This window comes from Pelobates fuscus, chromosome 2, assembly GCF_036172605.1.
Source record: "Pelobates fuscus isolate aPelFus1 chromosome 2, aPelFus1.pri, whole genome shotgun sequence".
NCBI classification, from domain to species: domain Eukaryota; kingdom Metazoa; phylum Chordata; class Amphibia; order Anura; family Pelobatidae; genus Pelobates; species Pelobates fuscus.
The window spans coordinates 354,913,618-354,926,497 of NC_086318.1; the positions used below are offsets into that span (position 1 = coordinate 354,913,618).

Genomic DNA, 12,880 nt, shown 5'->3' on the forward strand with positions numbered 1-12,880 from the left:
ATTGAAGCATACAATAAATCAAAAGAAGTCAGGATAAAAAAATGATGAAAAAAAAGCTGAAAAGTTAAAATAAAAAGTGAAATTCTGGCTTAAAACTGGTCTCCAGAAAACATAGATAATAAAAATGATCAAGCCTAGGAAATGATTGTCACTGCCTGCTTGATGCAGAAAGTAAGAGCCAAAGAAGACGGGTGCCGTGGCTGAAATTATCCTTCGTCAGAATTGGTGAAGTTCTCTATTTTTGTCAAACAAGCAAACACAGGGGAAAGCGCGAACGCAGTCCCCCACTACCATAAATTATGCAGTCGAGTTTCCCACATTTGAGGAAATCGCAGAGGTCAACTGGTACGGAGTGCAATGAACCAGCCTCACTCTGGGAGAGCCACCTTAGGGATCATGGCTATTGCTCCCCTGCCAGGTAAGTATGACATGACGGGTACATTCAAAGGCACGCCCGCTGGGAAGCCTTTCCTTTAGGCTGTGGTGAAATAATAAAGCAAGTAAAAAAAAAAAAAAGCAAATAAATAATCCAAATGATAGAAGGCTACAAAAGATTACCAAACCTCGTGGCTGATCGTTGTTTTCCTTAGCTACCAGTAATTTTAGTGTCTTCAGGTGGTTAGGTGTGAATAATTGAGCTGGATTCAGGGTGCGAAGGAGCAATTTGCATAAAGGCAAATGCTAGGCCAATGAGCCGAAGGATGGGAATTCGTAGCATGTAGTGAGAATAGTGTGCTGCCGGAAACAAGTGAATTCAGTGGGAGAGAAAGGTAAAAGGGAAATGCTAAGAAGCCAGCGGAAGGAATGGTGCAACAGAGCTCAGGAAGAAACGGGAGTCACGTAAGACACGCCCTAGACATGGGGCGCCATAAACTTTTATTAAACCAATCTTTCAGTCTCCTTAGAGCCTGTCAAAAATTGCCAATGCTGACTGTATTTCAAGTCATCATGGCGGGGTATTGGGTAAAGTTTTCAATTAGCAATAATCACGCCTCGGATTGACCTCATGGGCTACGATACTGCCACTGCGCAAAGCTAGCTGTTCAAGTGGGCCAGTTTTTAAGAGCTACCACGTAAGGACACTTTAAGACAGCGGTGAGAAAAAGTTCATGACCATAAGCCATTGCAAAGGATTATGGGAGGCAATATTCTAATTAGGCCCGCTTCCTCCTACAGGGAAGCTTAAACCCCAACAAATTCCTCGGTCTTCTTATATGGCATCTTGGAATGGTTCCAAACCTATAACAGAGAGTGAGGGCAACCATATCTTGCAGCAAACCTTGTACAATTTTTTTTCTCTCTTTGGAAACAGTTTTGCCAAGATTCTACTACAGCAGCCATTAGGCAGAGTACACAATCCGCTGGTCTACGTTCGTCCCCAAAGTCACACATTTCATGACTCCATCGATAGGAATGACCCTTGCCTAGCACCTGTCTTCTCTTCATCCACACTCAACAGGGCTGAAAGAACATTTGTGGTGGCTTTTTCAAAATTCCATGGTGTTCATTAGTAAGTGCTAGCGACCACCCAGCTATTCCTAAGGTTTGGTCTGATTGTCTCAAGCGGCAATTCACTGCCTTGATCCAGAAAATCTTTTTTTTCCCAGAAATTCAATCAAACGTTACGTTCTGTTGGAAGACGTAATATAGGTCTCCAATTCTTTATTTCTTCCATTGCATTGAAGCATACAATAAATCAAAAGAAGTCAGGATAAAAAAATGATGAAAAAAAAGCTGAAAAGTTAAAATAAAAAGTGAAATTCTGGCTTAAAACTGGTCTCCAGAAAACATAGATAATAAAAATGATCAAGCCTAGGAAATGATTGTCGCTGCCTGCTTGATGCGGAAAGTAAGAGCCAAAGAAGACGGGTGCCGTGGCTGAAATTATCCTTCGTCAGAATTGGTGAAGTTCTCTATTTTTGTCAAACAAGCAAACACAGGGGAAAGCGCGAACGCAGTCCCCCACTACCATAAATTATGCAGTCGAGTTTCCCACATTTGAGGAAATCGCAGAAGTCAACTGGTACGGAGTGCAATGAACCAGCCTCACTCTGGGAGAGCCACCTTAGGGATCATGGCTATTGCTCCCCTGCCAGGTAAGTATGACATGACGGGTACATTCAAAGGCACGCCCGCTGGGAAGCCTTTCCTTTAGGCTGTGGTGAAATAATAGAGCAAGTTTAAAAAAAAAAAAAAGCAAATAAATAATCCAAATGATAGAAGGCTACAAAAGATTACCAAACCTCGTGGCTGATCGTTGTTTTCCTTAGCTACCAGTAATTTTAGTGCCTTCAGGTGGTTAGGTGTGAATAATTGAGCTGGATTCAGGGTGCGAAGGAGCAATTTGCATAAAGGCAAATGCTAGGCCAATGAGCCGAAGGATGGGAATTCGTAGCATGTAGTGAGAATAGTGTGCTGCCGGAAACAAGTGAATTCAGTCGGAGAGAAAGGTAAAAGGGAAATGCTAAGAAGCCAGCGGAAGGAATGGTGCAACAGAGCTCAGGAAGAAACAGGAGTCACGTAAGACACGCCCTAGACATGGGGCGCCATAAACTTTTATTAAACCAATCTTTCAGTCTCCTTAGAACCTGTCAAAAATTGCCAATGCTGACTGTATTTCAAGTCATCATGGCGGGGTATTGGGTAAAGTTTTCAATTAGCAATAATCACGCCTCGGATTGACCTCATGGGCTACGATACTGCCACTGCGCAAAGCTAGCTGTTCAAGTGGGCCAGCTTTTAAGAGCTACCACGTAAGGACACTTTAAGACAGCGGTGAGAAAAAGTTCATGACCATAAGCCATTGCAAAGGATTATGGGAGGCAATATTCTAATTAGGCCCGCTTCCTCCTACAGGGAAGCTTAAACCCCAACAAATTCCTCGGTCTTCTTATATGGCATCTTGGAATGGTTCCAAACCTATAACAGAGAGTGAGGGCAACCATATCTTGCAGCAAACCTTGTACAATTTTTGTTCTCTCTTTGGAAACAGTTTTGCCAAGATTCTACTACAGCAGCCATTAGGCAGAGTACACAATCCGCTGGTCTACGTTCGTCCCCAAAGTCACACATTTCATGACTCCATCGATAGGAATGACCCTTGCCTAGCACCTGTCTTCTCTTCATCCACACTCAACAGGGCTGAAAGAACATTTGTGGTGGCTTTTTCAAAATTCCATGGTGTTCATTAGTAAGTGCTAGCGACCACCCAGCTATTCCTAAGGTTTGGTCTGATTGTCTCAAGCGGCAATTCACTGCCTTGATCCAGAAAATCTTTTTTTCCCAGAAATTCAATCAAACGTTACGTTCTGTTGGAAGACGTAATATAGGTCTCCAATTCTTTATTTCTTCCATTGCATTGAAGCATACAATAAATCAAAAGAAGTCAGGATAAAAAAATGATGAAAAAAAAGCTGAAAAGTTAAAATAAAAAGTGAAATTCTGGCTTAAAACTGGTCTCCAGAAAACATAGATAATAAAAATGATCAAGCCTAGGAAATGATTGTCACTGCCTGCTTGATGCGGAAAGTAAGAGCCAAAGAAGACGGGTGCCGTGGCTGAAATTATCCTTCGTCAGAATTGGTGAAGTTCTCTATTTTTGTCAAACAAGCAAACACAGGGGAAAGCGCGAACGCAGTCCCCCACTACCATAAATTATGCAGTCGAGTTTCCCACATTTGAGGAAATCGCAGAGGTCAACTGGTACGGAGTGCAATGAACCAGCCTCACTCTGGGAGAGCCACCTTAGGGATCATGGCTATTGCTCCCCTGCCAGGTAAGTATGACATGACGGGTACATTCAAAGGCACGCCCGCTGGGAAGCCTTTCCTTTAGGCTGTGGTGAAATAATAAAGCAAGTTAAAAAAAAAGCAAATAAATAATCCAAATGATAGAAGGCTACAAAAGATTACCAAACCTCGTGGCTGATCGTTGTTTTCCTTAGCTACCAGTAATTTTAGTGCCTTCAGGTGGTTAGGTGTGAATAATTGAGCTGGATTCAGGGTGCGAAGGAGCAATTTGCATAAAGGCAAATGCTAGGCCAATGAGCCGAAGGATGGGAATTCGTAGCATGTAGTGAGAATAGTGTGCTGCCGGAAACAAGTGAATTCAGTGGGAGAGAAAGGTAAAAGGGAAATGCTAAGAAGCCAGCGGAAGGAATGGTGCAACAGAGCTCAGGAAGAAACAGGAGTCACGTAAGACACGCCCTAGACATGGGGCGCCATAAACTTTTATTAAACCAATCTTTCAGTCTCCTTAGAACCTGTCAAAAATTGCCAATGCTGACTGTATTTCAAGTCATCATGGCGGGGTATTGGGTAAAGTTTTCAATTAGCAATAATCACGCCTCGGATTGACCTCATGGGCTACGATACTGCCACTGCGCAAAGCTAGCTGTTCAAGTGGGCCAGCTTTTAAGAGCTACCACGTAAGGACACTTTAAGACAGCGGTGAGAAAAAGTTCATGACCATAAGCCATTGCAAAGGATTATGGGAGGCAATATTCTAATTAGGCCCGCTTCCTCCTACAGGGAAGCTTAAACCCCAACAAATTCCTCGGTCTTCTTATATGGCATCTTGGAATGGTTCCAAACCTATAACAGAGAGTGAGGGCAACCATATCTTGCAGCAAACCTTGTACATTTTTTTTTCTCTCTTTGGAAACAGTTTTGCCAAGATTCTACTACAGCAGCCATTAGGCAGAGTACACAATCCGCTGGTCTACGTTCGTCCCCAAAGTCACACATTTCATGACTCCATCGATGGGAATGACCCTTGCCTAGCACCTGTCTTCTCTTCATCCACACTCAACAGGGCTGAAAGAACATTTGTGGTGGCTTTTTCAAAATTCCATGGTGTTCATTAGTAAGTGCTAGCGACCACCCAGCTATTCCTAAGGTTTGGTCTGATTGTCTCAAGCGGCAATTCACTGCCTTCATCCAGAAAATCTTTTTTTCCCAGAAATTCAATCAAACGTTACGTTCTGTTGGAAGACGTAATATAGGTCTCCAATTCTTTATTTCTTCCATTGCATTGAAGCATACAATAAATCAAAAGAAGTCAGGATAAAAAAATGATGAAAAAAAAGCTGAAAAGTTAAAATAAAAAGTGAAATTCTGGCTTAAAACTGGTCTCCAGAAAACATAGATAATAAAAATGATCAAGCCTAGGAAATGATTGTCACTGCCTGCTTGATGCGGAAAGTAAGAGCCAAAGAAGACGGGTGCCGTGGCTGAAATTATCCTTCGTCAGAATTGGTGAAGTTCTCTATTTTTGTCAAACAAGCAAACACAGGGGAAAGCGCGAACGCAGTCCCCCACTACCATAAATTATGCAGTCGAGTTTCCCACATTTGAGGAAATCGCAGAAGTCAACTGGTACGGAGTGCAATGAACCAGCCTCACTCTGGGAGAGCCACCTTAGGGATCATGGCTATTGCTCCCCTGCCAGGTAAGTATGACATGACGGGTACATTCAAAGGCACGCCCGCTGGGAAGCCTTTCCTTTAGGCTGTGGTGAAATAATAAAGCAAGTAAAAAAAAAAAAAAGCAAATAAATAATCCAAATGATAGAAGGCTACAAAAGATTACCAAACCTCGTGGCTGATTGTTGTTTTCCTTAGCTACCAGTAATTTTAGTGCCTTCAGGTGGTTAGGTGTGAATAATTGAGCTGGATTCAGGGTGCGAAGGAGCAATTTGCATAAAGGCAAATGCTAGGCCAATGAGCCGAAGGATGGGAATTCGTAGCATGTAGTGAGAATAGTGTGCTGCCGGAAACAAGTGAATTCAGTGGGAGAGAAAGGTAAAAGGGAAATGCTAAGAAGCCAGCGGAAGGAATGGTGCAACAGAGCTCAGGAAGAAACAGGAGTAACGTAAGACACGCCCTAGACATGGGGCGCCATAAACTTTTATTAAACCAATCTTTCAGTCTCCTTAGAACCTGTCAAAAATTGCCAATGCTGACTGTATTTCAAGTCATCATGGCGGGGTATTGGGTAAAGTTTTCAATTAGCAATAATCACGCCTCGGATTGACCTCATGGGCTACGATACTGCCACTGCGCAAAGCTAGCTGTTCAAGTGGGCCAGCTTTTAAGAGCTACCACGTAAGGACACTTTAAGACAGCGGTGAGAAAAAGTTCATGACCATAAGCCATTGCAAAGGATTATGGGAGGCAATATTCTAATTAGGCCCGCTTCCTCCTACAGGGAAGCTTAAACCCCAACAAATTCCTCGGTCTTCTTATATGGCATCTTGGAATGGTTCCAAACCTATAACAGAGAGTGAGGGCAACCATATCTTGCAGCAAACCTTGTACATTTTTTTTTCTCTCTTTGGAAACAGTTTTGCCAAGATTCTACTACAGCAGCCATTAGGCAGAGTACACAATCCGCTGGTCTACGTTCGTCCCCAAAGTCACACATTTCATGACTCCATCGATAGGAATGACCCTTGCCTAGCACCTGTCTTCTCTTCATCCACACTCAACAGGGCTGAAAGAACATTTGTGGTGGCTTTTTCAAAATTCCATGGTGTTCATTAGTAAGTGCTAGCGACCACCCAGCTATTCCTAAGGTTTGGTCTGATTGTCTCAAGCGGCAATTCACTGCCTTCATCCAGAAAATCTTTTTTTCCCAGAAATTCAATCAAACGTTACGTTCTGTTGGAAGACGTAATATAGGTCTCCAATTCTTTATTTCTTCCATTGCATTGAAGCATACAATAAATCAAAAGAAGTCAGGATAAAAAAATGATGAAAAAAAAGCTGAAAAGTTAAAATAAAAAGTGAAATTCTGGCTTAAAACTGGTCTCCAGAAAACATAGATAATAAAAATGATCAAGCCTAGGAAATGATTGTCACTGCCTGCTTGATGCAGAAAGTAAGAGCCAAAGAAGACGGGTGCCGTGGCTGAAATTATCCTTCGTCAGAATTGGTGAAGTTCTCTATTTTTGTCAAACAAGCAAACACAGGGGAAAGCGCGAACGCAGTCCCCCACTACCATAAATTATGCAGTCGAGTTTCCCACATTTGAGGAAATCGCAGAGGTCAACTGGTACGGAGTGCAATGAACCAGCCTCACTCTGGGAGAGCCACCTTAGGGATCATGGCTATTGCTCCCCTGCCAGGTAAGTATGACATGACGGGTACATTCAAAGGCACGCCCGCTGGGAAGCCTTTCCTTTAGGCTGTGGTGAAATAATAAAGCAAGTAAAAAAAAAAAAAAGCAAATAAATAATCCAAATGATAGAAGGCTACAAAAGATTACCAAACCTCGTGGCTGATCGTTGTTTTCCTTAGCTACCAGTAATTTTAGTGTCTTCAGGTGGTTAGGTGTGAATAATTGAGCTGGATTCAGGGTGCGAAGGAGCAATTTGCATAAAGGCAAATGCTAGGCCAATGAGCCGAAGGATGGGAATTCGTAGCATGTAGTGAGAATAGTGTGCTGCCGGAAACAAGTGAATTCAGTGGGAGAGAAAGGTAAAAGGGAAATGCTAAGAAGCCAGCGGAAGGAATGGTGCAACAGAGCTCAGGAAGAAACGGGAGTCACGTAAGACACGCCCTAGACATGGGGCGCCATAAACTTTTATTAAACCAATCTTTCAGTCTCCTTAGAGCCTGTCAAAAATTGCCAATGCTGACTGTATTTCAAGTCATCATGGCGGGGTATTGGGTAAAGTTTTCAATTAGCAATAATCACGCCTCGGATTGACCTCATGGGCTACGATACTGCCACTGCGCAAAGCTAGCTGTTCAAGTGGGCCAGTTTTTAAGAGCTACCACGTAAGGACACTTTAAGACAGCGGTGAGAAAAAGTTCATGACCATAAGCCATTGCAAAGGATTATGGGAGGCAATATTCTAATTAGGCCCGCTTCCTCCTACAGGGAAGCTTAAACCCCAACAAATTCCTCGGTCTTCTTATATGGCATCTTGGAATGGTTCCAAACCTATAACAGAGAGTGAGGGCAACCATATCTTGCAGCAAACCTTGTACAATTTTTTTTCTCTCTTTGGAAACAGTTTTGCCAAGATTCTACTACAGCAGCCATTAGGCAGAGTACACAATCCGCTGGTCTACGTTCGTCCCCAAAGTCACACATTTCATGACTCCATCGATAGGAATGACCCTTGCCTAGCACCTGTCTTCTCTTCATCCACACTCAACAGGGCTGAAAGAACATTTGTGGTGGCTTTTTCAAAATTCCATGGTGTTCATTAGTAAGTGCTAGCGACCACCCAGCTATTCCTAAGGTTTGGTCTGATTGTCTCAAGCGGCAATTCACTGCCTTGATCCAGAAAATCTTTTTTTTCCCAGAAATTCAATCAAACGTTACGTTCTGTTGGAAGACGTAATATAGGTCTCCAATTCTTTATTTCTTCCATTGCATTGAAGCATACAATAAATCAAAAGAAGTCAGGATAAAAAAATGATGAAAAAAAAGCTGAAAAGTTAAAATAAAAAGTGAAATTCTGGCTTAAAACTGGTCTCCAGAAAACATAGATAATAAAAATGATCAAGCCTAGGAAATGATTGTCGCTGCCTGCTTGATGCGGAAAGTAAGAGCCAAAGAAGACGGGTGCCGTGGCTGAAATTATCCTTCGTCAGAATTGGTGAAGTTCTCTATTTTTGTCAAACAAGCAAACACAGGGGAAAGCGCGAACGCAGTCCCCCACTACCATAAATTATGCAGTCGAGTTTCCCACATTTGAGGAAATCGCAGAAGTCAACTGGTACGGAGTGCAATGAACCAGCCTCACTCTGGGAGAGCCACCTTAGGGATCATGGCTATTGCTCCCCTGCCAGGTAAGTATGACATGACGGGTACATTCAAAGGCACGCCCGCTGGGAAGCCTTTCCTTTAGGCTGTGGTGAAATAATAGAGCAAGTTTAAAAAAAAAAAAAAGCAAATAAATAATCCAAATGATAGAAGGCTACAAAAGATTACCAAACCTCGTGGCTGATCGTTGTTTTCCTTAGCTACCAGTAATTTTAGTGCCTTCAGGTGGTTAGGTGTGAATAATTGAGCTGGATTCAGGGTGCGAAGGAGCAATTTGCATAAAGGCAAATGCTAGGCCAATGAGCCGAAGGATGGGAATTCGTAGCATGTAGTGAGAATAGTGTGCTGCCGGAAACAAGTGAATTCAGTCGGAGAGAAAGGTAAAAGGGAAATGCTAAGAAGCCAGCGGAAGGAATGGTGCAACAGAGCTCAGGAAGAAACAGGAGTCACGTAAGACACGCCCTAGACATGGGGCGCCATAAACTTTTATTAAACCAATCTTTCAGTCTCCTTAGAACCTGTCAAAAATTGCCAATGCTGACTGTATTTCAAGTCATCATGGCGGGGTATTGGGTAAAGTTTTCAATTAGCAATAATCACGCCTCGGATTGACCTCATGGGCTACGATACTGCCACTGCGCAAAGCTAGCTGTTCAAGTGGGCCAGCTTTTAAGAGCTACCACGTAAGGACACTTTAAGACAGCGGTGAGAAAAAGTTCATGACCATAAGCCATTGCAAAGGATTATGGGAGGCAATATTCTAATTAGGCCCGCTTCCTCCTACAGGGAAGCTTAAACCCCAACAAATTCCTCGGTCTTCTTATATGGCATCTTGGAATGGTTCCAAACCTATAACAGAGAGTGAGGGCAACCATATCTTGCAGCAAACCTTGTACAATTTTTTTTCTCTCTTTGGAAACAGTTTTGCCAAGATTCTACTACAGCAGCCATTAGGCAGAGTACACAATCCGCTGGTCTACGTTCGTCCCCAAAGTCACACATTTCATGACTCCATCGATAGGAATGACCCTTGCCTAGCACCTGTCTTCTCTTCATCCACACTCAACAGGGCTGAAAGAACATTTGTGGTGGCTTTTTCAAAATTCCATGGTGTTCATTAGTAAGTGCTAGCGACCACCCAGCTATTCCTAAGGTTTGGTCTGATTGTCTCAAGCGGCAATTCACTGCCTTGATCCAGAAAATCTTTTTTTTCCCAGAAATTCAATCAAACGTTACGTTCTGTTGGAAGACGTAATATAGGTCTCCAATTCTTTATTTCTTCCATTGCATTGAAGCATACAATAAATCAAAAGAAGTCAGGATAAAAAAATGATGAAAAAAAAGCTGAAAAGTTAAAATAAAAAGTGAAATTCTGGCTTAAAACTGGTCTCCAGAAAACATAGATAATAAAAATGATCAAGCCTAGGAAATGATTGTCGCTGCCTGCTTGATGCGGAAAGTAAGAGCCAAAGAAGACGGGTGCCGTTGCTGAAATTATCCTTCGTCAGAATTGGTGAAGTTCTCTATTTTTGTCAAACAAGCAAACACAGGGGAAAGCGCGAACGCAGTCCCCCACTACCATAAATTATGCAGTCGATTTTCCCACATTTGAGGAAATCGCAGAGGTCAACTGGTACGGAGTGCAATGAACCAGCCTCACTCTGGGAGAACCACCTTAGGGATCATGGCTATTGCTCCCCTGCCAGGTAAGTATGACATGACGGGTACATTCAAAGGCACGCCCGCTGGGAAGCCTTTCCTTTAGGCTGTGGTGAAATAATAAAGCAAGTTAAAAAAAAAAAAAGCAAATAAATAATCCAAATGATAGAAGGCTACAAAAGATTACCAAACCTCGTGGCTGATCGTTGTTTTCCTTAGCTACCAGTAATTTTAGTGCCTTCAGGTGGTTAGGTGTGAATAATTGAGCTGGATTCAGGGTGCGAAGGAGCAATTTGCATAAAGGCAAATGCTAGGCCAATGAGCCGAAGGATGGGAATTCGTAGCATGGAGTGAGAATAGTGTGCTGCCGGAAACAAGTGGATTCAGTGGGAGAGAAAGGTAAAAGGGAAATGCAAGGAAGCCAGCGGAAGGAATGGTGCAACAGAGCTCAGGAATAAACGGGAGTCACGTAAGACACGCCCTAGACATGGGGCGCCATAAACTTTTTTTAAACCAATCTTTCAGTCTCCTTAGAGCCTGTCAAAAATTGCCAATGCTGACTGTATTTCAAGTCATCATGGCGGGGTATTGGGTAAAGTTTTCAATTAGCAATAATCACGCCTCAGATTGACCTCATGGGCTACGATACTGCCACTGCGCAAAGTTAACTGTTCAAGTGGGCCAGCTTTTAAGAGCTACCACGTAAGGACACTTTAAGACAGCGGTGAGAAAAAGTTCATGACCATAAGCCATTGCAAAGGATTGTGGGAGGCAATATTCTAATTAGGCCCGCTTCCTCCTACAGGGAAGCTTAAACCCCAACAAATTCCTCGGTCTTCTTATATGGCATCTTGGAATGGTTCCAAACCTATAACAGAGAGTGAGGGCAACCATATCTTGCAGCAAACCTTGTACAATTTTTTTTCTCTCTTTGGAAACGGTTTTGCCAAGATTCTACTACAGCAGCCATTAGGCAGAGTACACAATCCGCTGGTCTACGTTCGTCCCCAAAGTCACACATTTCATGACTCCATCGATAGGAATGACCCTTGCCTAGCACCTGTCTTCTCTTCATCCACACTCAACAGGGCTGAAAGAACATTTGTGGTGGCTTTTTCAAAATTCCATGGTGTTCATTAGTAAGTGCTAGCGACCACCCAGCTATTCCTAAGGTTTGGTCTGATTGTCTCAAGCGGCAATTCACTGCCTTGATCCAGAAAATCTTTTTTTTCCCAGAAATTCAATCAAACGTTACGTTCTGTTGGAAGACGTAATATAGGTCTCCAATTCTTTATTTCTTCCATTGCATTGAAGCATACAATAAATCAAAAGAAGTCAGGATAAAAAAATGATGAAAAAAAAGCTGAAAAGTTAAAATAAAAAGTGAAATTCTGGCTTAAAACTGGTCTCCAGAAAACATAGATAATAAAAATGATCAAGCCTAGGAAATGATTGTCGCTGCCTGCTTGATGCGGAAAGTAAGAGCCAAAGAAGACAGGTGCCGTTGCTGAAATTATCCTTCGTCAGAATTGGTGAAGTTCTCTATTTTTGTCAAACAAGCAAACACAGGGGAAAGCGCGAACGCAGTCCCCCACTACCATAAATTATGCAGTCGATTTTCCCACATTTGAGGAAATCGCAGAGGTCAACTGGTACGGAGTGCAATGAACCAGCCTCACTCTGGGAGAACCACCTTAGGGATCATGGCTATTGCTCCCCTGCCAGGTAAGTATGACATGACGGGTACATTCAAAGGCACGCCCGCTGGGAAGCCTTTCCTTTAGGCTGTGGTGAAATAATAAAGCAAGTTAAAAAAAAAAAAAAGCAAATAAATAATCCAAATGATAGAAGGCTACAAAAGATTACCAAACCTCGTGGCTGATCGTTGTTTTCCTTAGCTACCAGTAATTTTAGTGCCTTCAGGTGGTTAGGTGTGAATAATTGAGCTGGATTCAGGGTGCGAAGGAGCAATTTGCATAAAGGCAAATGCTAGGCCAATGAGCCGAAGGATGGGAATTCGTAGCATGGAGTGAGAATAGTGTGCTGCCGGAAACAAGTGGATTCAGTGGGAGAGAAAGGTAAAAGGGAAATGCAAGGAAGCCAGCGGAAGGAATGGTGCAACAGAGCTCTGGAAGAAACGGGGTTCACGTAAGACACGCCCTAGACATGGGGCGCCATAAACTTTTTTTAAACCAATCTTTCAGTCTCCTTAGAGCCTGTCAAAAATTGCCAATGCTGACTGTATTTCAAGTCATCATGGCGGGGTATTGGGTAAAGTTTTTAATTAGCAATAATCACGCCTCAGATTGACCTCATGGGCTACGATACTGCCACTGCGCAAAGTTAACTGTTCAAGTGGGCCAGCTTTTAAGAGCTACCACGTAAGGACACTTTAAGACAGCGGTGAGAAAAAGTTCATGACCATAAGCCATTGCAAAGGATTG

General features: G+C 42.8%; 16 non-coding genes across 16 annotated transcripts; all 16 read right to left on the reverse strand.

Moving 5' to 3' along the window:
• Window positions 1–259: 259 nt before the first annotated feature.
• Window positions 260–426, reverse strand: LOC134590029 (U1 spliceosomal RNA). The gene has a single exon (XR_010087015.1). It is a non-coding gene; the product is annotated as a U1 spliceosomal RNA (small nuclear RNA).
• A 470-nt stretch (window positions 427–896) lies between these two features.
• LOC134592423 (U4 spliceosomal RNA) lies at window positions 897–1,037 on the reverse strand. The gene has a single exon (XR_010089052.1). It is a non-coding gene; the product is annotated as a U4 spliceosomal RNA (small nuclear RNA).
• A 900-nt stretch (window positions 1,038–1,937) lies between these two features.
• On the reverse strand, window positions 1,938–2,104 carry LOC134590614 (U1 spliceosomal RNA). The gene has a single exon (XR_010087512.1). It is a non-coding gene; the product is annotated as a U1 spliceosomal RNA (small nuclear RNA).
• A 472-nt stretch (window positions 2,105–2,576) lies between these two features.
• Window positions 2,577–2,717, reverse strand: LOC134593420 (U4 spliceosomal RNA). Its single transcript, XR_010089905.1, has one exon. It is a non-coding gene; the product is annotated as a U4 spliceosomal RNA (small nuclear RNA).
• Window positions 2,718–3,616: 899 nt separating this feature from the next.
• LOC134590030 (U1 spliceosomal RNA) lies at window positions 3,617–3,783 on the reverse strand. The gene has a single exon (XR_010087016.1). It is a non-coding gene; the product is annotated as a U1 spliceosomal RNA (small nuclear RNA).
• Window positions 3,784–4,249: 466 nt separating this feature from the next.
• Window positions 4,250–4,390, reverse strand: LOC134593421 (U4 spliceosomal RNA). The gene has a single exon (XR_010089906.1). It is a non-coding gene; the product is annotated as a U4 spliceosomal RNA (small nuclear RNA).
• An 899-nt stretch (window positions 4,391–5,289) lies between these two features.
• On the reverse strand, window positions 5,290–5,456 carry LOC134590615 (U1 spliceosomal RNA). Its single transcript, XR_010087513.1, has one exon. It is a non-coding gene; the product is annotated as a U1 spliceosomal RNA (small nuclear RNA).
• A 470-nt stretch (window positions 5,457–5,926) lies between these two features.
• Window positions 5,927–6,067, reverse strand: LOC134593422 (U4 spliceosomal RNA). The gene has a single exon (XR_010089907.1). It is a non-coding gene; the product is annotated as a U4 spliceosomal RNA (small nuclear RNA).
• Window positions 6,068–6,966: 899 nt separating this feature from the next.
• Window positions 6,967–7,133, reverse strand: LOC134590032 (U1 spliceosomal RNA). The gene has a single exon (XR_010087017.1). It is a non-coding gene; the product is annotated as a U1 spliceosomal RNA (small nuclear RNA).
• Window positions 7,134–7,603: 470 nt separating this feature from the next.
• Window positions 7,604–7,744, reverse strand: LOC134592424 (U4 spliceosomal RNA). Its single transcript, XR_010089053.1, has one exon. It is a non-coding gene; the product is annotated as a U4 spliceosomal RNA (small nuclear RNA).
• Window positions 7,745–8,644: 900 nt separating this feature from the next.
• Window positions 8,645–8,811, reverse strand: LOC134590616 (U1 spliceosomal RNA). Its single transcript, XR_010087514.1, has one exon. It is a non-coding gene; the product is annotated as a U1 spliceosomal RNA (small nuclear RNA).
• Window positions 8,812–9,283: 472 nt separating this feature from the next.
• On the reverse strand, window positions 9,284–9,424 carry LOC134593423 (U4 spliceosomal RNA). Its single transcript, XR_010089908.1, has one exon. It is a non-coding gene; the product is annotated as a U4 spliceosomal RNA (small nuclear RNA).
• A 900-nt stretch (window positions 9,425–10,324) lies between these two features.
• Window positions 10,325–10,491, reverse strand: LOC134590534 (U1 spliceosomal RNA). The gene has a single exon (XR_010087442.1). It is a non-coding gene; the product is annotated as a U1 spliceosomal RNA (small nuclear RNA).
• Window positions 10,492–10,961: 470 nt separating this feature from the next.
• On the reverse strand, window positions 10,962–11,102 carry LOC134593494 (U4 spliceosomal RNA). The gene has a single exon (XR_010089968.1). It is a non-coding gene; the product is annotated as a U4 spliceosomal RNA (small nuclear RNA).
• A 900-nt stretch (window positions 11,103–12,002) lies between these two features.
• On the reverse strand, window positions 12,003–12,169 carry LOC134590535 (U1 spliceosomal RNA). Its single transcript, XR_010087443.1, has one exon. It is a non-coding gene; the product is annotated as a U1 spliceosomal RNA (small nuclear RNA).
• Window positions 12,170–12,640: 471 nt separating this feature from the next.
• Window positions 12,641–12,781, reverse strand: LOC134593818 (U4 spliceosomal RNA). Its single transcript, XR_010090245.1, has one exon. It is a non-coding gene; the product is annotated as a U4 spliceosomal RNA (small nuclear RNA).
• Between the last annotated feature and the right edge of the window lie 99 nt (window positions 12,782–12,880).